At 39.0% G+C, this 27725-nt stretch overlaps 1 protein-coding gene across 5 annotated transcripts in view; it reads left to right on the top strand.

The window, feature by feature from the left end:
- NRIP1 (nuclear receptor interacting protein 1) overlaps positions 1-27725 on the top strand; it is a 226722-nt gene that overhangs the window by 20147 nt on the left and 178850 nt on the right. For 3 of the 5 annotated variants that reach the window (XM_005030282.6, XM_005030281.6, XM_021279065.4), the window contains exons 1-2: positions 14780-15411; positions 23232-23355. The gene's annotated coding sequence lies outside the window, so the exon portion shown is untranslated. Of the gene's footprint in view, positions 1-14779; positions 15412-23231; positions 23356-27725 lie in introns of those variants that run through there. The other 2 variants (XM_021279062.4, XM_021279064.4) reach the window with 2 other exon arrangements.

Here is a 27725-nt window from a genome sequence, read left to right as displayed (position 1 = left end):
GAATACCTCACCTACTCACTAGGATAAATTAATACATATTTTTTTTCTTCTCTCTCTCTCTTTTTTTAAAAAATTTTTATTTATTTGATAAGTAAGTGATTTCCCCCAACTAAGTTTCTGCATCCTGTAAAGTGCTAAATGCTGAAGTTTTGCAGAAATGGGCACACCAGGCTTCATCAGGTTAGTCGCTGACCTTAGAGCCTCTTTAGAGGGGAGGAGAAAGATCTCAGCAGTGGAAATGCAAATTGGTCAAAGTTGCATGTGAGCAGGAGGCTACACAGGGTATACCTGAGTGTACTAGGGTTATGATTCAGAGTGGACCTAAATGCTGTTGCTTTATAGTTACTGAGGGAGGAGGGATACAGGGACAAGTAGTAAAACTGTAATAAGGAGAATGAAAAAGCAAATGCCCGATGTTGCTTTTTGACGGCATCACTGCTTTTTTTCAGCATCACTTTATTCACCTGCACTTTGCCTTTAAGGCTTCCTGTTCAGAGGGACTGGTGGAGGTGAAGATAGGGGAAGGGAGTTTCCCAGCCTGCTAAAAGAGGGTGCTAACCTCAGTCTTGAGCACTGAAGGGCTTCTGCTGTTGCACTGTAATCCTTTGCTTGAATGAGCCAAATTCTCCGTTACTTAATTGGGCAAAGCTCCCATTGAGTTATGCTTGATTAACAACTCTGGAATCTGGCTCTGTGCAGTTGTGATGAGAGATGCTTTAGCATTTCAGCTCAGCCTGGCCAACACTGATCTCCCCAGCTGCTGGTTCTCAGAATTTCCCAGCTACTGTTGTTGAGCACTATTTGGGGAGGGAAATTTCTCTTTGAGCAGCTGCAAAATGTTGTACTAGGCATACTGAAAGGCGCAGACATAGTCTGGCAAGTGGGAATGAGGGTTAGGCAAACAACAGAGCACAAACCTCTCTCCTTTCCAGCCCATCTGCAGCATCATTGTCAAGAAAGTTTGGGTTTTGGCTTCTTTTTTTTTTTTTTTTTTTTTTTCCCTCCTTCTTCCCCCCCTTTTTTTCCCTCCCCCCCCCCCCCCCCTTTTATTTTATTTTATTATTATTATTATTAATTTTTTTTCATGAGATTGAGTTGCTTTTGTGGTTGCCTTTGGGTATTTGTGCCATACAAAGGCCACTGGTATTTGGCATGAGGCAAGACCTTCTATGGGTTTATACTGATGGTGACAGAATCTTTACTTGTGTTTGGGTTTGTTGTTTTTTCCTTTTTAATGGAACCTACAGACCTGATTTCAAACAGTTTTTATCATTTTGGGAAGTTAGAGGTGCAGAGAAGTGACATTGCATCATGGGCTTCTCTGGCGAAATATGCTCTTCGCAAAGCTGTGGCAGGGTTAGACAAGCATTAGGCTGCATACATGTTATGGAACAGGGGCTGCCTAAAACTGTGTTCTCCAGACAGGTTGTGAGGTTTCACTGGATGCCCACTGTGCACAGCTAATTGATACGTGCAGTATGCAAATCTGCATGTCAGACATGTACAGCTACATTGTACTGCTGGTATGCTGCTACCATACGCAAGAGTCACGTTATGCAGACAATAGGCTTTGGTTAGTACAGTCTATTTAAAACAAACACTCTGCTCTGCTTGCCTGCCCATTTTTTATTACATATGAACACAAAGAATACCGTCCCTTCAAAAATCAAAACAGTCAAGCTGTATAGACTAGAAAAATTAGACTGCACAGGGCTGTTATTAAAACACCTTAAATGTCCTAGCCAGCCTTTGATTTAAAACAAACAAACAAACAACAACCAAAACGCCTGAAGGCTTCCTGGTGTTTAGCTAAAGAGGGGCAATTAATGAATTAGGTGTGAAGCTGCACTATGATTTTTGTGAAAGACAGATTATGAAAAGGGTGTTAAATTTATGTAATCCATATTTGGCAGAGATTTTATTGATTTTAACTTCACACTGCTGGTTAGTTTTGTAAAGAGCATATGCACATAATGGACAGGAGAAACTTCCCCTGGTGTAACACTCTCAGTATCTTCACTTCTTTTAATACGAAATGGTTATGCAAGAAAATGTAAACATGTACATTATTCGGTTTCTATTACAGAATTATTACAGTTATGGCAGATATAACAATTTCATATTATGCTTGATCTTTAAATCCTTGCTATATATCTCCCTAATGGTAATTCCTTTTAAACTGAGTGATAACGTAGCTGGAATGAGGACCCCAGTGTTTAGCAATGAGGAATACCCAGGCTTGGAATTCAGAGAAGCTGATGTTCTGTCAACTCTCCAGTGTAGATGGTGATGTGCTCCTGTCATGGTCACTATTCCTGCCTGAGAATAGCCTTTTGATCATCAGTCTCACAGTGGATGAAATTGCTCTGGGGTCGATATCTTTATCCTTTTTCAGGGAAGGAACCTGGATCCCGCCATCTCCTCTATGGACCACAGCATATTTCCTTTCCTTTTCTTTGAAGACTGTAATTCCCATCACTGGTTCAGCTGCTTTCCAGTCCACAAAGATGTAATGACATGTTATGACAAATGTGTATGAATGGTATGAATAAAAGGCTGGACACCGTTTTTGTGGACAGAAGGAGATATAAACAAATGGATTTCTACAGGCACATGCCTACTTGATTTGCTAGGTAGAGGGGGGATTGCTAAGGAAATAATATTTTTTTTTCTTTTTTTTTTTTTCTGAAAAACATACTGATATTTTGGCCAATTATGTGAATTTCAGGACTTATATACCATCTAAAGAGTGACTTATTGGGAAAAAAAGGAATACTTTTCCATTGTTTGAATCAGTCTCCCTAAATATCCAGCTGTTGAGTATGTAGAGCCAGAAAAAGAAGTGAGAAGAAAATAAACTGGAGAACATATCATAAAACAGATTACCCCATACTCAGAAACATACGTTTCTTGCAACTGCCTTTGGCTGCTTAATATGTAGCTGACACCAATTTAGATTATAGCTCTTAATATTTTGAGTAGATAGAATTAAGTTTAGATACACTTAGGGATGATCTGATCTCATTGTCTTTCGTTTTATATACATATTGATACATGTATATTTGTTTTTATACACGTATGCCTCAGAAGCTGGTCCCCTCTGTGATGCCCTGAAATGTTAAATCAGGCAAAGCAGCATTACTTTTGCACAGAAACTGCTACCACACCTAAGAGTCTGTGTGGCTCTCCTCTGTCTGTTCTGTAATGTACAGTGTCACTTTTGCTTGGTAGCATAAAAAGAAAGCGAGGGACAAGTAAATTACAGCAGTGCAGCCTCTGGTGCTTTGTAGTTTTTATGGGGCTGTTGTGCCTGACTGCAAAGGGACTCTTTACTCTGCCGCATTTCTTTTTACAGCATCCACTTTGTGTCCCAATTTACTGCAAAATTTTAAGGAGTGTTAATTTGTTATTGATGTTGTTCAGGAACTACAGTTTCAATTTATGTAGACTTCGTGTGGGGAAAAGAGCTTTTGATGTGTGTGTACCTTATTGTCATTTTTTTTTTTCTTGGTGTTTTTCTGTGGTAAACCTACTCTTACACTTCTGACAGTGCAGTTGGAGCAACTGAACTGATGGACTATATTGTAGATTCGTACTAGTCTTTCAAAAAGCAAATACATATACATTTCCTGGGGAACATTCTAATAAATTTCAGTTTTTACTAGTACCTGAAATTGCTCTAAATTTTAATGATATTTATGCTCTTTTATGTATTGAGTCTAGTCTTTGATACCCAGGATTTTTGATACCTGGTTGCTAATGGTAGCTCAGAGGATTTAGGATCTGTCCCTGTACTACTAACTTCTCAACTAACTTCTCTAATTTCCAAAAATTAGAAACAAAAATAGTTGTTTTTACCTTATTTACTCTGTTGGAACATGTGATTTCACTTAAAACCCACAAACACAAAAAACAAAACCAACCCCCTAGAATGGGGCACATGGAAAAAATAACAACTCAGTAGGAGGCATGATACAGATTTGCTTCATGTAGAAATCCCTTTGATTTCTTTTTCTTTCATGTGTGGTACTATCGTTTATAATTCTAGTATTTGTTTGCATGTCTCTAACTACAGTGTTTACTCTCAGGAATTGTTTTGTGATGGCTGATTGCCCCAAATCAAAGATGGCTAGATAACCTTGCCTTTAGCTAAAATAGCTTGGTGTTTTTTTCAGCAGACAAAATACACTTATTGATGGAATACAAAAATCAAATATTTTTCTTTAACCAGTAACCTGCATAGGAAATAAAATCTGACCTTCAATATAATTTGTAGCATAATATTCACAAGCTTATTGAGAATTCTGATTCTTTGGTGGAAATGGAAACTAAAAATTCATTTACTTCTGCTTGTTTTTCCCTACTTACAGTGTATTTGGAGACAATAACCTTATATAACCTTATAACCTACAATAATCTTATTTTGGAGGATACAGGCCTAATAAAATGCTTGGCTTCTGTTTTACTCACTAAAATTAAAAAAAGAATAAAATAAAATTTGAACAGACTTCCCTGAACATGTTGGTAATTTAAAAGTGACACCCACCAGAGATGTGACTACTATCATCATCTTGACATACATTACTGTATCATTCTCTGTAATATCCTACATGTATGCCAACAACTGTTCTAAGTCAAATCCTTGAATAAAAACATTCGTAGAGCCACTGGAGACCATAAAAAAACAGAGGGAGATTTTGTTGGACCCTTCTCTAATTTCATTGTGCATATGTGCTTTCATTGCAGATGTGTTAAATTATTGCATCAGCCTGGTTAATTCTATATTCTACAACTGCTATTTTTTGTAAGAAGATAATGATGGTACGTTGCAAAATACATCTTTCTGTTCATCTGAATTTTTGTGTATCTCATAAGAATAGGAAAAATATAGTGCCATAAACAGTAAAAACTGATTTCCCATAGGTTTGTGCTGAATATGTATATTTATACAGCATATAGCTGTATATATAAAGCATATATAAATATACAATTTAGCATATATAAATGTACAAAACTTGATCAGACACAATACTTTTTTAGCTGCTACAATTCTGTCAAAACTTCATTGAAATTGCCCTGGAAATCTGAAAGTTATTTTGCAGTATAGACAAATGCATAGAAATACCTATACAGGCAGCTGCAAACACTGGCTTCCTTAGGAATATAGGATAGGCTGATAATAAAAACTGATGTACTATATTCAAGTTCCTTCAACTGTATACTGTACTAGGTACCCTGTGCCTCTCTTTGTCATGGGGGGAAGAAGCAAGACCCCCTCCCCATCCCCCCAGCATTGACAAATCTCTTTTGATGCAACTCAGAATGATTGCTCTATTTCCAGAAGATCTTAGAATGAATTTTAGTCTGGAATAGTATGAGCTGGATGGTGATTGATTTGGTTGGGGGATTTATTTGTTTTTTTCTTCCCTGTTGTGTAACAGTCCTGAAGAACTCCAAAAATGTTTTTTTTTGATAGCATTAACTAAAAAGTTGGAAACAACAAATTAATGAATCAACAGTATGTTCTCTCTCAATTCTTCTCTTCCACCCACAAGTAAAACTCAAAGTATTTGAGTTGCTGGGTTTCAATTTTGACTACATATTTCTTTAAATTGTTCAACTTTCACTGTAGTCAATATCACTGTAGAAATGGGAAATATAACATTTCATTTTGAAACCTCGGAATGTGTTGGCATTTTGAGAACTTAAAAATATTTCACTGCCAGGAATGTGATCACAATGCTGCCATTCTGGGAAGAAGCCTTGTTCCTTGGTATCCACATTTTTCTAATGACTGGTGGGGAAGTGTGGATTTAAAAAAAAAAAACCTGGCTGTTCCACTATTCAGGCTGCACTCTGAGGAGCATCTGATGGGAAATCTAAGAAGAACTGCATGCTCTGGATGGTTTTCTCTTCCCCTCCCTTCCCTTTTTTGATTTAATTTCTCTTCTTGGAAGGGAGTATTTGGGGGTCCTAGGAATTGGGGATATTTGAATTAATGAGACTGACAGCACTATCTTTTATATTGACAATTAGCATATACAAGTAACTTGACGGTTTAGGATACTTATGCCCTAAATAGATTCCCTGGAGCAGCTATAGGTTGTTTAAAATAGCCCTTTATCCTTTTTTTTTTTTTATAAGCACATACTTGAGCAGGTTTTTTACAGTAGAGTTGGCACTGCAGAAAACAGTTAAAAACAAACAAGACACAAACAAACAAAATTAAAGAAATAAAACAAAACAAAACAACAAAACCCAAACCAAACAAGCAAAGAAACAAACAAACAAACAACAACAACAACAACAAAAAACACTAGGCATGAAGAAAATGACATGCCAACAGATAAAGTAGCCATAGCTTTCCCTTGTTCTTCTATTCCTTGTGCCTGGAAAATGTGATTCTTGAAATGATGTGTGTTATCTGAGTAACTGCTACCATTGGCAGGGTGATGCCTGTAATTAGCCCAGGAAAGTTTATATCCCATCTACTGCAAGTGGTTGTGCATATGTGCTAGAAGGGCACAGTTTTCATCCTGACGCTTAAGTGCCTTGGTGATGTTACTCAAGTGGGATCTTCTGAGACAGAGTGGCATTTGTATGTGGCGTGTTGAAAAACAAAGAAACAAACAGATTTGTACTAGTTCTTTTCTCCAGGGGCCATGCTGTCTGTGTCCCCTGACAGAACTCCTAAGGCTAAAATGTCTACCAGTGAGGGAGGCACAGGTGCTGCAGCAGGGTGCTGATGTCCTGGCAGGGCCACTGCTTGTCCCCTGCTGGCACTGTGCTGCTGCTGCTGGCACAGAGGAAGGAGCTATCTGGGGCTGGGGGGTTCATCCTTTTTCTTCTCTTTGGTATTATCCTGCTGGTTTTGTCAGCTGAATTTCCTTCCTTATCAAATCATTCCTGCTTTAAAATGGGAAAGCTGGCTCAGAGTACCTTCAGGTTTTAATTTTCATCTTTTGTATTTGAACTTCCTTTCAGGCATCTGTACCTCCTTGTTGTCTTGTACCTCCTGGTTGTCCTGACACCTGGTGCCTCTAGAGCATTCGCCTGTCTCTACTCCACAGACCCAGCGAGCAGCCAACCACTGTGCTAAGGCTCCCTGGGTGCTCTCTGAAACCTGCCACAAGGAATAGTCTGCATCTGCAGCTTGTGATGGCCTCAGGCGACTCCAGGTGCTTCTGGGTTTAGGAAGCTTGGGGATGTTTACTGGGGCCTCTGGGTCCTGCATTAGGCAGTAGCTAATCCATGGCAAAGTTGCCATTAGTTCAGACTTATGCAGCTGTGCCTACGTGACAGACCTGAACAGGCCTGTCTTGCTCAGGGCTGTAGGAATTAGTGTTTGACTGGCAGACACCTTGCATAGATGCAGCTGAAGCTTCTTACTGGAGCAGTTTGTTGGTAAAAGCTCACTGGCAGTGGCAACTGAGAGGGAGGAGGTCATGATGGAAAGGCTTGCTTCTGTCATGCTGCTCCATCAGGTGAAAACTGCTGCTGTGGTGGAGCAGTACTCCTGTATCAGCAAGGGGCTATTTTGGTGTTATTTTAGACTGCGTAGGCTGTCTGAAGAGCAGATGTGCTAACTGGGACAACTGGAGCTGTCCTGATGAATGCCCTGTGCAACAAATAACTGTGTCTAGGGGCTGGTTATCTTCACTACCCCACCTCTGGTCACCTGCAGAGCCAGTGCAGGAAAGCACCAAACCATTGGTGGGTTTGGAGCTTTAATCATCATCAGCTAACTCTGCAGGATGAGGCACCTAGAAACTTCTCATCTGATGGGTTTTGTTTATTACTAGAGCTTGAGTGATGGAGATGAGTAACACATGAAGCTTCCTGAATCATCTCCTGGAATATCTTTCTCACTAGACCTAAGCCTTGCAAATGTTTTCCATTGCATTCCTGTCTTCTGTTCAGCCCTGTGAGAGCTTCATCCTTCAGCCAGTTAAACCCATTTCCTGGCCCCATGTGTGCTTAACCTCAAACATGTCATAGCCTAGTACAGGCTATATGCGTATCATATGTGCATATGTGCGTATCAGCTTACAGCTGTATGTGTACCTTTCCCTTTGGATGTGCCTAGGCAGCTAGGGAAAGTTCTCAAAAATGGAGATCTGCATGAGAGAAAAAAAATAGAAAACAACAGAAAACTTTAGTGAGGAGGATAGCTAACTGTCCTAGTTAATGACCTCTCTGAGAAGCTTATCAAGCAAATACTGAATAGTCTTTGAACTTGCCCTTAACACAGGAATTGATATTGGGCTCATCAGTGCTGCAGAATTACAGTATACTTCAGGGAATTGTTTATCGCTGTGATCCTCAAAAATAGGATGACTGGATGGTTAGAGGCAAATACCAGCCATTTTGTCCTGGCATGGGCTGGGTTTTCAAACAGTTTGAGAAGATGAAAGCTATATTCTGTTTTGCTTATGGTTGTTATCCTGCCTGCTATTATCTCTAAGCATCTATGAGATAATGTTTCATTTAGATAGACTAACTCAGATTTTTATAAAAAGCATTTTCTGTATTTTTTTCTCTCTCTCTCTTTTCTTTTTTTTTTTTTGATGAGGTATATCCAAACTGATGTACCTCATGGCCTGGTTTCTAATGTATCTACCACCTTGAGGCCTCTTTAGCTCTAGGCTTTTGTGTGTGCTTTACTGAAGTGGTAACTTAATAGACTAAGCACTTAACTTTGGTCTTGGATTTTTTAGAAACTGACCTCAACTTTATATTCTGCCTGTAACTAAACAGTAGTAAAAAAGCATATTTCACTCTTACAACTTGACTTTGCTTTCAAAGAATCTCAGAAGTTAATTCACTGATCGCTGAATCCTTCTGCATCTGGAGTGATACTACTGTTAAACGATTTGTGAAGGCGAAATACTGCTATGCCTATAGTTCACACTTACATGTGTGAGACACATCTCACTTTACACATCATGGCTAGACCATTCCAGCATAAAATTAGAAGGGAAAGGAGAAACTAATTGTAAGAGGCGGCATCAGGAGAAGTACCGTCCTCCCCTCTGAAAATGGAGGATTTAAGTTCTACTTCCTTCTATGTGATTAGTTATTTGGAGAACAGCTGTTTGCCATGGACTAGGCAGCATTCCAGCTGTGTGACATTATTGACATACCCTAGTCATCACCCAACTCTGCCTACACATTCTGCCTACATGCTTGAAATGCTCGTTCCATCATCTTTTGGGTCAACAGGAGACGGGAGTCTGTGTGAAGGTTGAGATCAGTGCACTGCTTTAATAAACAAGACTTCTAATTCCATACATCTTTGTTGCAACTTTCTTCATTCAGGGGGCTTTCAGTTGAGCTAACAAAGCCAATGAGGGGCTCCCTCAACTCAGGGATCAAATTGCAATGTGGAGGTATTTTTTATTGAGCAGTCCTGGATTAAATCATCTTCAGCAGCTAAAATAAGACCCATATCTTTTTTCAAAAAGGTGGATTTCTGTGTGCTTAAGTTCTGCTGAGTGACTCAGAGAGAGATTCCACAGATAATCTTAACATTTCTGTGTGGTCTCATGAAATGATATCTGTAACCCCTTCCCCCTCCAAGGGGTCAGTACATCATCACATCTTAGTCCAAGCATTTTGGAAGGGTTTCAAAAATAACTCCATTAGACTCACTGAAACGTGACTGACTCACTTGGAAATAAAACCTATGCTAAGGAACCATAAGAAAAAGATGAGCTATAGCTGTCCTAGATTTTGGATATGCTTTTTGGTCTCTCTTTGCACTTCAAAAGCATTATGTAATTGTCAGAATTAATCAATGAGTTACGCATGTATGGAGAAAGCTAAAACAGAAAGGTTAGTAGCTTGAGAGCAAAACTAAAAGATGAATACAAGTTTGGTGGGGTTTGTGTGTGTGTTCTTTTTCCTCAGTCCTGCAGTAGACATACGTGACAGCTTTATGCCTTGTTCTCTTCCTTCTTGTTCCAAGGGAGAGGGAATATTTCAGTCTCCAGCACTGCACTTCCACAGCCATGAGCTGGGGCAGGCCCTCCTTTGAGCAGGGCTGCCGGGGTCACAGCCCAAATGAGCCCCAAGGGACTTGGACCTGTGACACAGGAGGAGCAAGTTATGATGTAGCATGGAAAAATGGTGATAAATGTTCCACTTTAGCAATGGGTTGTGCTTTCAATTCTTCTTTGAAAATATGGATTAAAAGAATAGCTGAAGACTGGCATATCTGGGTTTTGGTTTCCTTCATTTTTAAGCATCTCAGTGGCTCAGAAGCTGTTTCTGAGAGCTCAGATATCACTTGGACAATCAGTGCTCGGGGAGAGGAGCTTTATATTTCCTTAAAGGACAACAAGATCTACCTGCCTAGCTGGTGAATGGGATTAATTGTTGCTTGTCTGTAACTGTGGAGTTATGGCCTGCTGGCTTCTCATATTGGCTTCCTCTGCCTTGCCTCTCCTACAAGGCCATGAAAATGAGAGCAGTGAAGAAAATGAAGAGGTTTTTGTTATGATGCTGATACACAGTGAAATGCATGTATATAAATATACTTCTTTTTAAACTGGTTTGCATCCACAAATAAGCAGATTACAGTAAAGCATGGGGTAAATCTCTTATTTTTTTCATAGATAACAGTAGTCACGAAAAGCAGATCAGTTTCCAAAACAACTGCTTTGCCAAATGTGAAATTTCTATATATACACCAGTGTGAATCCAGTGCTGACATCCTAACAGTGATGGAACAAAATCTTTGTCTTCTAATGTTAGTGTTTATACTTTGTTCTCTCAGTAGCTGCTCAAGATGTGACTCTGCTGATAGGCGTTCATCAAGTTCTGTTTAGCAGAGATATTTGCTATATTCTCCCTGTGACATGGGATAAGGAAAGAGCTTTTTAAACAGTAAGGCTGCCATGTTCCTGAAAATCTTTGGGTTTCAGCATTTTGAATAAAACTCACATGAGATGATCATTAAAAAACAAAGGAAAACCCAACTATATTCTTATTAATTATCTTAGAAGAAAAAGAAGACCCTTCAGAAGAAGTTGATCTTCCTCCTCATCATCTGCAATTCCTGTTTTTGCTGCTTACTTTTTCTTACACAGATAAGCCCATTTTTATTTTTTTTTTAATTATTAGGTATCTGGATTATGCTCTGAAAAGGGTTGGACATGGTCCTGGCTGTGCTCTAAGGCTACGTCTAGATGATGGTCCCACTGCAAAGTTCAAGCCTCCTCACCTCCCAGATTTTCTTGGGCACTGTCTCTTAATGTTTTGTTTGAAGAGGCTTCTGGTGAGGGCTGTGGGAGCAGAGCAGAGCAGAGAATCCTCCTCTTCCACATGCAGCTGTCAGTAGCTTTCTGTGCAGGAAAACCTGCACAGAAAAAAAGTGCTGTTCTTGTGCAGCAAGGCAGGACTGATGGAAATGCGTGCAAATCCTGCATGGGCAGCTCTGTTCTGCAGGCTGTTCCCCTCAGGCAGGTGTGGGGCCAGAGGAGAAACAGGCCTGAAAGGGGAGTGATGATGGCAGGGCAGGGGTGAAGGAGGCTTCTTTCACCCGCTGCCCTTTCCTGCCTGGGAACCTGCAGGGACTATGTGACCTGATGAGTAGAACCTGGAAGTGGATGTGGGCATCTCATTCTCATCCTTTGTCCAGAGGTGGACAAGGTTTATTTCCAGCTTGACATACCAGGGCAGGATTACCAGGAAAGGGCAGAGAGCTACAATGAACTTCAGGTTCCCCCACGCCTCCATACTGTAGCTCTGTGGATGCATCCACAAGGCCAGGAGGGCAGCTGTGGGTCAGCAACATTTCCCTGTCAGATGAAAGTTATGTCTGCTCTGCAACCAGGCTTCTTTTTTTAATTCTTCCTGTCTTTGGAGGGGTGAACTGTGGAGGGGATAGGGCTGTAGTGAGGCATGCGAACAAGAGAGCTGTAATCCTCAACAGGTCCCCCCACTCTGAACTTGTCTCCAGCTCTTTATTTTTACATCAATATTTTCTTCTTCTGTGTGTCCTTCTTAGCCTACTCTCCTTACAGCCCAGCTGGTACTGTTTGTAATTGGCAGGCCATTCAGGGCTTAGGCAAAAATAGCTAGAAATTAAAACACGACTGACTGACCACTCTCTCCCCTGCCTTGCACCTTCTGTAGATAACTCCACGTGTGGAAAAAGAGTGGGAAATTATGTCATTTTGATCTGGTAAGATTTTACATATGCTTTACATATGATGTAAATAGTACAGAGCATATATGGGTGGAACTCTATAGAAATGGAACCAATAGTTTGCATTAAGGTTTGTGTGATAATTTTTCCTATGGTTAACACTTTCCACTTTTTGCATATTTTGTTCATTTTAATTATTTATAACATTAATAATACATCAATCTTCCTTCTATTCTGTCCCAGTGGGATGCTGTCACAGAACTTAAAAATTAAGTATGTTATTACTCTATCTATTAACAAAAGGAGACTGATTATTCTAGATGGTGATATCTGGAAAGTATACTAATAATTTTAGATAGTGACTCACCCAGATAATGAATTGGAATTGAAAAAGCAGTGGGGGTGTCAAGCTATTACAAGCCCTGTAACAGCAGCTGTGGAAACCTCAACAGTGATTTAATAATGAAAAGGACTCCAAAACCATAAAAACCCACACCTTACAACCGTCCCTACCTGTAACAAGACTGGTTAATAAAATGCTTTTGAAATGCTTCTTATTAAGATGAATGACTAATAATTAGTCTATGCAATTATCAGATGGCTTTCAGAACAGAACTTACAGCCTTTGTCTCTGTTTTGGAAGGGATGATGGGCAGGGAGAAGGCTATCATGGGTGTGATCCATCCATCCTTACTGCACAGACGAATACTGTGAGAGGTAAAGCCCACGACTGGTAGTGTACCCAAGAAAGAGAAAGTCTAACAGTTGTGTTCTTACTGAGTGAATGGAAGATATGCTTAACTTTGACTTGATTTAAATTGTACTTAACTAAAGGGGCTGTTCTTCTAGCAGGAGGTTTACGAAGGAGTCAATGTCAAATTTTCTGGACCAACATCTGTGTATAGGGTCAAAGCTCCCTTAAGTCTATGTTTTGATCTCACTTCTGCACCAATGGCTTTCCTTAGAACAAACAGCCAATTTGTCTTAAATTCCTTTAGATCTTGTTGACCCAGGAGAAGAAAGTCTTAAGAGTTCCTTCTGTGTCCAATGATTGCAAAAACAAAGTGAAGAACCCAGCCCCTGTGAGTAAATTACCATGCTTGGTATAAATGTCTGCAGACCTCACACTCAAAAACCAACAGCAAGATGTGTGGCCAGACTTGTTTTGATTCTCCCCTACCTTTTCGCAGGAATTATTACTCAGAAAAGGGTCTGTGGGATGAACTTTGAATAGCTGTTATCAGTGATTTCTGTTTTTACATACACTCTTTTTCATACACGCTTGCTGGCATATTCATTATACTCACTGTGTAATTGCTGTTCTGTGCTGCATGGAGATCTGCCACTGAAGCAACTGCAGTTCCTGCGTTGAAGGTAGAAGCTTCTTTTTGAAGACAGCCACAGAGCTCCTATTTTTGCAGAAGGTAATGGATTTCAAAAGCCTTAAGGAAAGCTGTCAGTGGGATCAGGCTGCATATTGCCCTAAGGCATGCACATATCTTTTTCTTTTCTTTTTAATTAATTAATACAAACTAAAGCTTCTCAAGACTTGGAATGTTAGGAATATCCTCGAAGTGGATTTTCTGGCAGAAGCTGGTGTAAAGGATCAAAGATACATAATAGATTCATTACTTCATGGACCAGCATCAAAGAACTGAGTCATGTCATGATGCAGAAGTCGACGATGATGTTTTGATTTGTTGTGTAATCTATTTTAAATGCCTGTCAGAGCTCTACTGTGACTGGTTTTCTTCAGCAGTACTTACTGCATAATCGACTGGCTTATCATGAAGTTGAAGGTATATATTCTATGTTTGAATTTATTGAGTGTCTTTGAACTGAAAGCCCATTTTAACATGTAGTTAGCTTCATACTCTTTGTTGCAGAGGAGAACAGAAGTTTGAAGATGTGTGCACTTCAGATGGAAGAAGAGGGTTCAGTGTGTTTGACAGTGATTCTTTTTACTTGTTTGAAGAGCATACTGAGTATGGTAGTGTTATTGGACTGAAACAAATGATAAAGAAGGAATTAGTGTCTGGTGGCGCTCTGTTGTTAAGTTGATGGCTGACTTGTTTGGGGACTTGGCTTCCTTTCAGAGTGTCTGATGTTGGGGAAACAGCCTTATATAGGTTCTCTCTAGGTTTGTGCTTAGTTGCTTAGTGTTCAAACATGCAGCACATTTTGAAAGACAGCTGTAATCAAAGCACTTAATAGGATAAAGCAGAATGTAGACTGTACAACCTGAAGAACAGTCACAGAGGAGCAAGGGAAGGGATGTGAGAAAATGGATGAGTTAGAGGGGAGGGAAATTACACCTATGTCTTCCTCATCACCATGATTTTTTTTGCCTTTTCTACCTTTTTGATTGGTTGCTCTTGGTCCTGGTGAGCCTACTGTCTTGGTTCCTGTGTTTTTGCTTTTTCTGCATGCTAGGATGTGTGCAGAAACTATGTTAGGAGCATGAGGGATGGAGAAAATATGTTCAAATTATTTGGTAGTGGGGAATACCTGAACTGACTCCAGGTGAACCACCTTCTAGACTCATCACCTGCTGCCACACCTGAACTAATTAGCCTCATTGAGATTGTTTTATTTACTGTGAGGAAGTCCCCTGAAATTTTACTCTCTGTGTAGGAAGAGGTTTAAATTGTTCAAGCAACCCCTTTTTCATACCCATCTTCTGTTAGAATTATTGTCATTTTTATTTTCTATATAGTATTGAGAGCAAATTGATAATTACAACTTTTGTAAATTGTTAGTACAATCATTTTTTCTAGGTTAAGTGATTTATGATGTTTTACTACAGTCTTATAAACAGGAAAAGCCAGACTAAAGACAGAAGAGAGATGCTAATTAGAGAATGATAGAAATACAAATTTAAAACAGCCACAATAGAGCAGAAAATTTAAACACACACACACAAAAAAAAGCGTCCCTTTTATTACAACCTAAGTCTTAATTACATATCCTATGTCTTCTATTAAACCCCAAGTCTAATTGCAGAAAACAGGGGATGGGAAAATTAAGCCTTCACAGCCGTATTTGGCAGAAGCTCAGAATGGGATTCCTATTAGAGAAGAAAGTAGGAAGTAAACTCTCATGAGGAGCGTGTAAGGGAGATCAGGACACTCTGTGTGGCTGAGAGGAGAGGAGGAGAACCTGAAGCTCCTGCCAGGAAGGAACCAGAAAGAAGTACTTTGGCGAGTGCAGGCTGGAGCTGGATGCCTGGTGAAGTACCTGATGGAGAACTTGACTGTTAAGTATGATCTGGTGATGTGTTTTGATGTTTCCTCATTTCATTAGTGTTTATTTCTTTAATTCCATCAAAGACTGAATATGATTTAGTTTCCCATATTTCTGTATGTTAGATGGAGTCTTCAAATAATCTGGCCAAGTTATGGAAAACAATCTCTTCAGTGGTGTGTATTTGTAACAGGGTAGAGCCTGCTAAATTATGAATCATATTTTTTTTTAGAAGTGTATTTCTTGGGATTGGTAGTATTGAAAGGTGAATTTACAGAACCAATGTTTTTAGTAGATGTCAGCAGTTCAAAGGGAGTCATCAGTATGGGTTTTAATGCACTTGACCGCCTACAGAATATGTGGTAAACATCTTCCTCTTGTATTTTGGCTGAATTTCGCTATCAGTTGGTGGGCCCTGTGAATTCTCACCTCTTTTATTATTTATTTATTTATTTATTTATTATTCAGAGCTCCTTATTGAATCCCCTACCCTGCCCTGGCTCTGAGTATGCCTACAGGCAAGTGTCCTTCTGTGTGTGGGAACTCATGGTCAAGCAGCCTTAGTTCTTGAGAACTAAGGGGTCCCAGTAACTAAAACACTCCATTTGTCAAAGCTTTAATCATGTAGGTTTTCCAATTTACAAGACATAGGATTACATAAGGATACAAAATACAGCTCCTTGCTACTTCTGAGTATCCTTAAGTAATATTAAGATTTTTCTACTATATGTGGGATCTCTCTCTTGTACAAGGCTTCTCACCATGAGCTGTCTTCTGCAGACAGAATCTTTTTGCTTTAATTTCTCCCCATTCTGTGCACACTTGTCATTGAGGGATACGTCCTGCCTCAGCTAGTATATATTGCCTGCTTTCTTACAGTGAATCTTGGCCTTCATCTATTGTTTATTTTATTTTGCCTCTAAATCCACTGGACTGCCCAGCTAGTCTAAATTCAATCTATTCTTGTGAGTGTGTTCCCTCAGTCTGAATAACAAAAGCATCAGTTTATTATGAAGAATAAAAAGAGGACTTAAACTCTCTTAGTTCATTAACTGTAAGTAGATTCCTCAAAATTTCAAGAATTGGGGTGTTCTGTCTGTTTTGTGGGGTTTTGTGCATGAATGTGTGTGAGTTGTATTTTAATTAAAAATATGTGGATGTTTGCCTCACAAAGAAAAAGGCACTCCTCTAACAGTCTGTTTTATATTTTGAATTCTTGCTTCAAACCATAGGAATCCTATAGAATTTCAGAATGAAATCATGAAATATTTTGCTTAGCAGTATATTATAATTGCATTCTTTAAAAGCCTTAGCTGTTTTGTCAGAAGTTAATGCACTAAAGCTAGGATTTTGGTTTATTGGAGATAAAACAAGGAATCCTTCACTGTTCATATTATACAACTTCCACCTCCACATCATAAAATGTATCTGTGTCTGTGGAATGGCAAAACCTGGGCTGTTCTCTCATATTTGAAGGCTTTTTTGGAATGCATCATTTTGCCCTCAGTAGAGGTTCTGTTTGCCAAAAATACAGGGGTAAAGAGCCACTCAGCACTCACTTTGTGAAAGAGGCATGGAGAGAGCTACTTCTGTGTCCTGGACTGGGACACAAAGCAAAGACTGGCTGACACCTTTGAGAAACAAGAGAGTGTTTCCACATCTCTATCTCCTTTGCATAATCTGTGATATCTGAATTAAGTTTCATGACATATTAACACTTTGATGTTGAGTTAATATGCTGCGTTGTATAATACATTATGTATGACTTGGGCATCAATTGTGCTGGAGCTTCAGCAGCGACAGACTTGAAAATGTCTCTTTCAGTGACAGAAATCTTAAATAATACTGAAACCAAATTCAGTTGGCATCATTTTACTTTGCATTCCTTATCCCATTACAGTGTCACTTATTCGTGAAGCCACTCATGTTCAAGCCATCTAGCATCCTCTTCTCTCCTCCTTGTACTTGTCAGAAGGTCCCCGCTCCAAATCTTTCATATTACAAATATTCCCATGGTGCTGCATGGTAATTTTAGTTTGTAAAATCAGAAGTGTTAGGATTCTGTTAGCTTTGCTGAGTCTGAGCACTATGATGTGAAAAAGAACAATGATGAACATCAATACTTACAATAATGATGTGCTGCAAAGAAGAGTTAGAAACAAAAAGAATAAAATAAACCCCACCATGTTTTTATTTTTCATCTTCTATATTCATATTTTGTGCTTCCAAATACAGCTAAGATATAACTTATTTTATCTGAAGTTGTTTTGTAAACTATATATTGGTCTGATATTGGATACAGTATGTATATATAGGCAAATATTCAGTCAGAGATTTATTGGTCTTAATATAACTCATCTTAAGCCTGATTACTTTATTTCAAAATTAGAATCTCAGAACATATTAATTATGGATGTATCCCCAGACAACATAGTTGTCTACAGGGGATTTCTGCCCTTAACTCTGATTAGTGTTAATAGGAGCCATCCATATAAACTCCTAGAGGACCAGAAAGAAAAATAATTTTCTGCTAGCTATATTTTTATTTTAGAGTGTCGAACAATAATGAAATGTTCTGAGAGTGATTTGGTAGAGGGCTTGAGGATGCTAGACTGAAACCTTTCCTATCTGTGGTGGATTCTGGCTCTGATAAATGTCTTACAACACTCTACACAACTTCGTATATTTTTAAAATTCATATATGTGACACTCTTTTTTTTGTTTTCTTCTTCTATTTATTTATTTTAATCTTAATTAAGATGTTAGGATTTTTTTTTTTCCTTTTTATGGAAGCACTGGGCTGAGGACTGCTAGTATAATATAAATTATGTCTACGTGACCTGGTGTTGTATGCACTGATTATCCACTTGTCATGATTCTCCCATCTCAAATTACTCAGGAAAAAGATCATCTACTTTGGAATTAGCAACAGGCACAATTTTTGGAGAGAGAGGTTGCTTGTGCTTCAAGTTAAATAAAGATTATTGGGCTTGTGTTGACTGAAACTTCTGGGATCTAGTGTAAGCTAAGCATACAGCGAATAAAGTATTTTCTTACTCATGGAGAATTTACTGCATCTTTTGACAATTCATCTTAGTTGCTAATTATACTTAAAACACTGCTTTTTATCTCTAGATTGAACTTGCAAATATTGGATTGTGTTGCATGTCTGCCCACTAATTTGCAGTCTTCCAAAATATCTTCTCGTCTAGTCTCTTAAAGATTATAATCTTCTCTTTGAAGCAAAATACATTTAGTTCAATGCCTCATTGGAAAGAGTCTTCTCTTTTTCCAGAGCTAAATCATTCTTGTTGCTCTTCTCTGCACTCTTTCCAAGTTTGTTTACTTCTTTACCTTTAATTAAAATAAATAAATATTGTGGTTTACCAGAGGCCTGCCTGCTTTTTTCACAGGGTTGTTATGATTTGCTTGACTTCATTCAAATTCATGTCTTTGACTGTCCCCAGCCAAGCAAATGGCACAGATCTTTGTGCCTGCCCTCATAAACAAGCGCCCAATGCCCTTGATGAAGGGATGCAAAGAGCAGAAAGATGTTATCCAGAATCAACCCAAGAGCTTAATTGTTTATCACCATTCAGAACCTGTATCCAGAAATGAAGTAGGATCTATTCCAAATGATATTCATATCATTTGGAATATTCTTAGCAACAGATAAATCTCATGATCATCATGGTAGACCCATGTGACGGGAGGGCAATGTTCCAGAGGTGAGGTGAATGGGGGCACCTTAAAGAGAAAAGATCACGGCTTACTGGTCTGAAACAGCAAAATAATAAGGCATAACATTCTTGTAGTTATGCCAGCTGCTTTGCAGCCATAGAAGGGCTGACAGTACTGTTACTGAGGACAGTATCAACACAAGAAAAGAAATTCTGTCAGTCTGCTCTCTGCAGAGTATGCAAATCAAACTCTAGGATTAGATGAGTGAGGTGCTTTCAAAGTGGTGAACTGAAGTTTGTGAGTAAACAAAGAAACCTAAATATGCAGTATTGGGCTTTTCTCAGGAAAGCTCAGGAACAGCCCAATAGCACCACTTGTGAGACCTGGCAGGTCAGATTCATGAAATAGAATGGCTCAAAACCTCTTGACCCAATTTATTCTCTTCTCTTCTGTCTTAAACAGTAGTTGAAAGTTTCTTCTTTTTTTATTTTTTTCCTTAATAATTCTGTTAACAAGAAGAAAGAATAGCTGGGTGAGGTGGGGAGTTCTCTCCTCTCATATGGAAGAGAAAAACGGGGGAAGAAAAACTGACCACAGAAGCATGGAAAAAAATCATGTTGAAGAGATGGTTGTGATGAAAAATAGGAGTAGTGTAACTGTGATCTCTCTGTCTATAGACAATTTCTTTCAAACAGGCTGTGACAAATATTTGTGGTTGCTGTAGCCAAAGGTGATATACTTTAGTGTTTGTTTTATTCTAGTTGTATTTGAAGAATTGCTCAGGAAACCTTTACTTTCTTAATCTTTTTTTGCTGTGTTGTTAGGACAAAAAAAGATGCAGTGTTGTATTGACAGTATCTTCTAGTACATTTCTGTTCCTAGGTGTTGTTTCAAGAAATTCATATGTATGTCTTCAGCTTTTACTTGTGGCACAAAAATGGTTTAAGCATCTTCTTTGGCCCCTTGGTCCTCATTTCCGTTTCTGTTCCTGTTCAAAGTTTTATTTCAGTGAAGGCTAACAAACAGATGGCATACAGGTGAATCTGGCTGGGCCTTGAATGTCTTTTCTGTGGATGTGCTGTGCTGTGCATGTTAGCATACATTACGGTGAAATACACAAAAGCTAAGCACAGCACCTCTCCAAAGTAAAAGCAATAGCAAAAATCTGTACAAATATAAAACAGCTTCAACAGGCATCTGAGATCTCATAATAATTTAGTAAAGTAACACTAGTAAGTGTGAGTGGGCGGACGCTTTCTTGACATAATTTCATTTTTTATCTGATTTCTAAAATCAGGATGTTGCTGCAGGCAGAATTACTGGGGGTATCATCTGAAGATGCGATCTCTGTGAAGGCAAGCCCCAGAATATTGCCTACTTTCCCTAATTAACTCTGGTTATTACAACTGAGTCACTCAGAAGAGCATGAACAACAAATATCCGTGGTGTTCAGAAGGTGCACAAAGTCTAACCTCTGTTGTCTGCACTTCTTAATATTTAATGTAATCCTATCAAGTTGGGTGGTGGGCTTTTGGCAGGAAGGGTGGGAGGCACCCCATGCCATGCTTTAAAGCCTCACTAACAAAGAACTTTACTTAAGGAGGAGATGTTAATAAGTAATGAAACAAAGGCTCTGTTATAGAGATTAAATGTGCATGTGTCCGAGTACAAAGTTCGTGTGGCAAAGAGCAGCTGTTGCTCTGCTCGCAGCCCTGCCACAGCCTCCGAACCCTGGGTTCAAAGTCTGCCTGCTTTCCTGTCACAGGGCTGGCCAGGGCAAGGGCTGGCCGAAGTTCAAAGTTCAGTGTCTGAAGGGTTGCTGGCTCTGTCTGCTCTGCTATCTGGCACTGTTTGGATGAGCAATAGTTGTTTTAAGATTATAAGTACAAACAACAAAAACTTCCCACTCTGTTTTCAGATGTGTCACATTTCATTAAAGAAGGAACATTTGGGGAAGGATTCATTCAATTGTTTAGAAATAATGTGCTGTATAATAGTCTACCCTAAACAAAACCCACTGAAGGAGCACTATTAAAATGAGATGCACACAGGAAATAGTGCCTGTTTTCATTCTCCTTCCTCCTGCAATTTATTTAAATGAAGGAAAATGAAGCAAAAGAACTAATTTTCTGTACACAAAGAGGTAAAGCTGAACTCTAAAAAAAATAATAAAAAATTAATTCATGTGTTTTCTTTGTGTCATGGTAACTGTGTTGTACACTGTGATGGTGAAGAGAACTTAATATCTCTGGATATCCTGCTTTCAAATCCTCCTTTTTTTTCTCCTCCATCAAAGGCTTTTTATGAAACTAGCCCCAACTTTCTTATTCAAAAGGGCTGGATATGCCTCTGTGCAAAACCTGCCTTTGCAGCTTTTTTTGATTAGTTGTGGTATTATCAAAGGTTCCTCTACCCAAGTAGGGATCCTGAGTGAGAATGGAAACCTCAGCACTGATGCCTGAGGGCAAAGGCTGATACAAATACCCTTGGAGGAATTTATATCAGGCAATGCTGTAGCAGTATTGCAGATGGAGAAAAGTTTCCTATCTGCTGCCATATCCTTTCTCTAGCAAAGAATGGGAAACTACGGGTGGTAAACCATCTCATCAGTGCTCAGCACCTGCAGAGTGTCACAGGTCTGAGAAGACTGCTGTCATCTCACTGCCCTGAAAGGAATATGGAAGCTCAGAAAGCTTTCTCAGACAGCAGAGGCTATCCCTGTTCATATCAATCATAGCTTCTCTTTCTCTGGATTCAGTAAGTGTAACCATTGAGAGCTACAATTAAAGCAGGACACAAGGAATGATGATAGCAGCCAAAAACATCATTTCTGGGCCAAAATGTGCTTATATACAATGATTTTTTTTTTTTTCTTCCCTCGTTCAGGTGCCCATCAAACACCAGAGGAGCCTTCCCTGATGAGTTGCTCCTACCCTTTGATTATCACCCCAGATCTAACCTTCTACCTCTGAGCAATTTACTTGAGAGGCTAATCAAAGACAAAATGTCATCTGGTGATTAGGAGCCCATGGAGATACAGCTAACACTCCAGACTGTGTGTTGTAAGGTTTCATATGGGCATATGAGCTTAGTGGTGATGAGATAGTACCTCCTTTTCTCCAATTTTTGGCGGTAGTATGATGGCTGAGCCCTTTCTGGGAGGATGTGTGGAAAGAGAAATAACAGGAGCTGAACCTCTGCAGTCAAATTCCTGTCCTGGGCTGATAAACTCAGTAGTATTCTTTTTCTTTTTCTTTTTTTTTTTTTTTTTAATTTTTTTTTCCTTCCTATTATTTTCCTGTCTCCGTACAACCAGTATAGTGATAAAATTAAATCACTGAGACTACTAGTAAGTAGTGACTCTGGTGGTGCATATCCATAATTAGTTTGGTCTGCAGTGATGCAAACCCGTGACATAGCAGCACCTGTAAATAAGAATTTCTGTGGCTTCTACTGCCAAAGTTGCACTCTAGTCTGTCACATCTTTGGCATCGCTTTGCTAGACTTATTATATCTGGCCTTGAAATCTCTGTTTCCTAAGAAACTCTGACTAGAGTCATTACTCTTTCCAGTACAGTAGGCCACTGAAAACACACGTAAGGTGAGGAGAAGATGATGAAATTAACAGGTATAAAACATGTATATTGCTCGCTGCACATGTAGAAGTCTTTTGGATGACATAGTTCTGCTAGATGGTAACTGCAGATTAGAGCCTTGGCTTGCTTCCTCCAAAAATTTGGCCCTGTCAGGCTATTACCTACTGTGAAGTGGGTTTCTTTCATTCCTTTCTCTTGGCATTGGCCACCTTTTATTAATAGCATAGGGGAAGGTATAATGGGAGGAAGAAGAGTTTGTATAGCCCTGTGGTTAGAAGGGTTGTGTTGGCAAGGCCAGTAAGCTGAAGTAAAGGTACATAGTCCAAATCAGGCAAAACAGGAATTTAGACCAGGCTTGCAAGGTAGAAGTTGTTCAGAAGTAGATGGGTGAATGTTTGTGTCTTCTCCTCCCACCACCCCACCCTGAATTTTCATGACCTTGTCTGTATCCACTGGCTTGAAGGAAAGACTTGAGTTAGAAATATAATTAAAAAAAAAAAATCTTTTTTTTTGGCCTAGGTCTATCTGTATTTAAAATTATATATTTACCTTCTCTGCAGATAGTTTGAGAATCATCCCACCTGTTGCCTATCTGAAACAGGAACCAGAGCCTGGAGTAGGAGTACTCTGGTACTGACTGGCTGAAGATCTACCAGGATCCTAGCACTGAGACCAACCTAGCAGGTAAGTTGAAATCAGATTTTATTTGAGGGGCTGAGGTCCTTAGAAGAGTACTTTAGTCACTTGCCTCTCTTGGAAAAAGAAATCCCAGATAAAGGGTGTGTGCTTGCAGATATGATTTGCTTTTTATTATTATTTTTTGCTATCTTGAACCTATTATCATTGCACTAAGAACGTGTGCCTGTGAATTGCTTTATTTTCAGATTAGACACTCCCCGGCCCCTTTCTCACCCCTTCAAGTATGACTATCAGAAAAGCTAGACTGCAGTCTAGCTTCCCTCTTCTCATTCAAATTCAGATGTCTTAACAAAATACAAAGGAATTTCCTTTGGCAGGAATACTGGAAGAAAACAAACAAGATTAGTGTAAAATAGGATTGGCACAGCTGCCGTTGCAGTGGGGTGTTATATTTGTTTCTGATTTTGTTGTTGTTACTGCTGCTGTTCTTGCTCTCCACCTTCAGAAAGTTTCTTTTCTGCACGCCTTCTGCAATCACTCTTGACTATGCTCCGTATTGGAGTGTTGGAGCAAGAAGGTTTGTCTGCAGCTGAAGTTTTACTGCTTTATTTTGCTGGTGTAGTTAAGGTACTCCCCCCCCAGTCCCCCTTTCCCAAGCTCTCCTTGCTCCTTCCTAATGCAGGTTGTGTTGTAACAGGAAGGAATTGCTGGTGCAGATACTTAAGACACCCTGTACAGCAAATTGACATCTATTATTTGATGCTATATTTATGCATTTTTTTTTCATAAAGACTTTTAGATATAAAACCACTTAATTTATATATATATGTATGTATGTATATATATATATATATATATGTATTTCAGATTTTTAAAAGATACACTGGGTAAATGTTAAGAAAAATCTCTGGGTAGTTCACCTCTTTATAAGCTGTTAATAATTAAACTAATACACCTTCACTTAGAGTAGGGAAACCCATTGTTACAAAATTAGAAGGAAAAAGTGAATTGAAATGATTTTTATAGGTATACATATATTTGCTGGGTAAGAACTTTGACAAAGCTCCTCAGAAGTGTTGTTCAAACAGTAATGCTTTTTGCTTCCATCTAGTTTAAATATTACACTGTCCAGAACCTCCCTCAGTCCTATTCCACAGCCTATTCTATGTAAAATAATGATAAAAATATTTCCTTTAAAAAACAAATCCTAAGCAAAATCATAAATTTTGCCTGCAGTATGTCAATTATGGCAAGAGGTTCAAATCTTTATTATGAAAGCACCTTGTTGCTTTTGGTATTTGTGGTTGACACGAGATTACTACAAGAACACAGATTTGTGTTGCTCCTGTGTCAAGTGGAAGGTTCTGTATTAACTTGTTTGTTGTCAGGACCTGGGCTCTGGTTTGCTGTAGTTACTGATGTGATGTATTTAAGGACAGAGCTCTGTAGTTTGTTGTGGAGATGCTAGTCTTCATTTCAGAGTTTAGACTGTGGTAGAAGCTTTTGGTTTACTGGGATCTCAGTTATCAAAAATCTCTGTAAAATGCCATCTAAGGTGGCAGTGACTTAAATATTTAATGATATTTTGTTGGAAAATGAGCAGAAATAGGAAGATCTTTAAGAGTTAAAACAATTTATTTATTGCCAATATTTCTTTTCGCTTATTCTTCCTTTCTTTGTCACTCTTGCATTCTGGGTTTGATCCTTTGTTCCCCAAAGAGAAAACTCCTTGACTGGATGGATGTGCAGTTTTGATCAGTGGAGAATTTTTTAACTTTTTAGTCATAACTGAAAATTTATGTGCTAAGTTCAACTCAATGAATTACATGACAAATCCGCAGTAGTGCAGACGCCATCACGGAGACAGGGAGACTGGCTGTTTGTCTTGCCAAATATCTCAGCAGTCCTAGGACGGAATAAGCTTCCTAACGCACGGAGTATGTGACAGCAAGATGTGCTGACTTTTTTGATATATATGTGTACAAAGTTCCTATTAAAGCTTCTGTCTTGGAATAAGAGGTTGAAGCAGCTGGGTATATACTGTGCTTTAAGATCTGTTGAGGATGGGAGGCGGGAGGGAGAACATTAGGGCATGTCAGTATGTTATCAGCCTCCTGATGGGCAGTGTGAAGATCCAAACCCATGAGAAAGTGTACTCCTCACAGCTTTTAAGGTGCGTGCCTGCATGTGTAGGGTGTGTTTCATAATGTGACTTAAACCTAGCTCTTTAGCTTTTGCTTATTTACATGAACTGTGCTTAGATCTATATACTGTTTTGATACATTTCAAAAACTTTGTGCTATTTCCTATGCAGAATGTATACCTTCATTGTGCTTTTATTTCCTGTATTCAAAGACAAACTTGTTTCCTCATAAGAAAATGAATTGTTTAGTTTTCAGACAAAATAAGAAAATACTCTTTGGAAATAAACTATAGCATGATCTGATCTGGCTGAGAGTCTGGTAGGCATACATTACACCAACAGTGGGTGTTCAAATTTATTGCTATAGCATTAGCAGAAACATGTGCATAAAAATATCTGAGAATACAGGAAAGATTTAAAAACGTCTCTGAACTTCTTACTCATATCACGTTTATATAGCTCATTTAAATAGTGAAATTGTTTTGGCTTATTTGGTTTCAGTTATTATTGGCTGAAGAAGTCGAGTGTGGATAAAATAATGGGTTAACCTGTGTGTTAAGATGTATCTTTTTCTTTTTCCTTCAAAAATCAAAACAAACAATGCCTAGAATGAAATATAAGCCAATTGATTTTTCATGGATTTCATCTGAGCCACAAGCTGCAGGTCAATGAGACTTTGATTTCTTTTTCAAAATATCAGATCAATTTATGTGAAGGATACAGCTTAGATTTGAATGTTAGTTTCGGTTCTCTGTATTTGATACGCTTTTGAGTGGATTCTTTTAGCCTGTAATATTAGCAGTGCAGGGGTTACTTGCCTTGGCTAGTATCAGCAGTCAGTCACTAGCTGTGTATGACTGGCATAGTGAAATGAAAGAGGAGGAGGCACACCTGTGAAAGAGAAAAGATCCTGGAACTGCAATTTCTCAGATTAGCTAGCCATCTCCTTTGTAATAAAATCATGCAGTCAAAAAGGCTTTTACTCCTCTGTTTCCACCTCCTATTCAGGATTCAGCAGGTGTCCCTGGGTACAGAGGGTCTGGCTTATGTGAAGTGGATGCTAACATTTGCACAAAACTAAACAGAAATCACCCCTGAGATATGTATGCAACAGTGATACGTGTATTTAACTTCATTCCTTTCCTCCCCATGTAATAGAATTAGTTTGCACATAAAGAGGATAGAAAACATGTTGCACCTTAATCATCTTGTCTATAATTGTTATTAAATTTTACTTTTCTGTATTTACACTCTTCTTTTTCTCCCTACTTTGCCACAGACTTGTGGCAAGGTACTGTTGTAAATAATGTGGCTCTGAAAAAACCATATTTTGTTTCTTACACATCAGTTCAGCTTCTGAGTTGCAAAGCCAGTCTGATACTCAGGATTTTAGCCAAAGCAACAGGGGAAAACTCTGGCTATTGACAGAAGGAGGAAAAAAAATAAAAAAAGAAAGGCAAGCAATGGAACTTTTAATGATCAAGCAGAGATGATAGGACCTTGGCATATGAAAACATATGGTGTAGTAAATCAAAGCAGGCTGTCTTGAGTGTAGTAATATTTTTATGCTAATAAATTAGTGTCATAAGTGATTTGTCAATAAGATGTAGAATATGCTATGAAGGAAGTCAGACAATATTTGTCTTTCATGTGGAAAAATAGGGTGAGGTCATTAAAAAAAAATCCTCAACAAGATTTTTTTTTTGAAGACAGATGCTGTTGGTCTGACCCACAGCAAAATATTTGCATATTTAATTTCTTATGTGCCTAAAATACCTTATATACCTATTCTAAATTTAATGTTTTAGAATAGTTCAATGGGAACTATTACGGTAAGGAGCTGCACTGCTGTGGTGGAGAATGCTCCAGTCAGGGACATGCAGAACTTCTGGAGCAGTGGCTCCAAAACTCATGAGATGCTCATGGCCCATTCCACCCTTTCTTAGTGGGATGTTCTTCATAGCTGCTGGTTTTGATGTCTCAGTCAGAGGTAGTTGAATTTTGGAGCCATGGCAGGAAGGAATTTGAACTTGGGCCTAGGATACTACACACTAAAGGGTTCAGGACAGTCCTGGATCGCTCTGCTGCTGGACAGGTTGTTTGGGACCATGAGGGCTGCCCCATCCCTTGGGCTCTCTCTATGCCACAGGCAGCAGTCCTTCACACTGGTCACTGCACCAGCCCTCCCAAAACCTATTGTACAGTAACCTATACTCCTGCACACAAAGCCCTCCAGCCGCAGCCGATTCCTTCTTCACTTGCCTTAGCTTTT

Source organism: Anas platyrhynchos, chromosome 1 (genome assembly GCF_047663525.1).
Source record: "Anas platyrhynchos isolate ZD024472 breed Pekin duck chromosome 1, IASCAAS_PekinDuck_T2T, whole genome shotgun sequence".
In the NCBI taxonomy this organism is placed as follows: Eukaryota; Metazoa; Chordata; class Aves; order Anseriformes; family Anatidae; genus Anas; species Anas platyrhynchos.
Note: the sequence above shows the minus strand (reverse complement) of the source record. Positions and strands in the feature narration are given on the sequence as shown.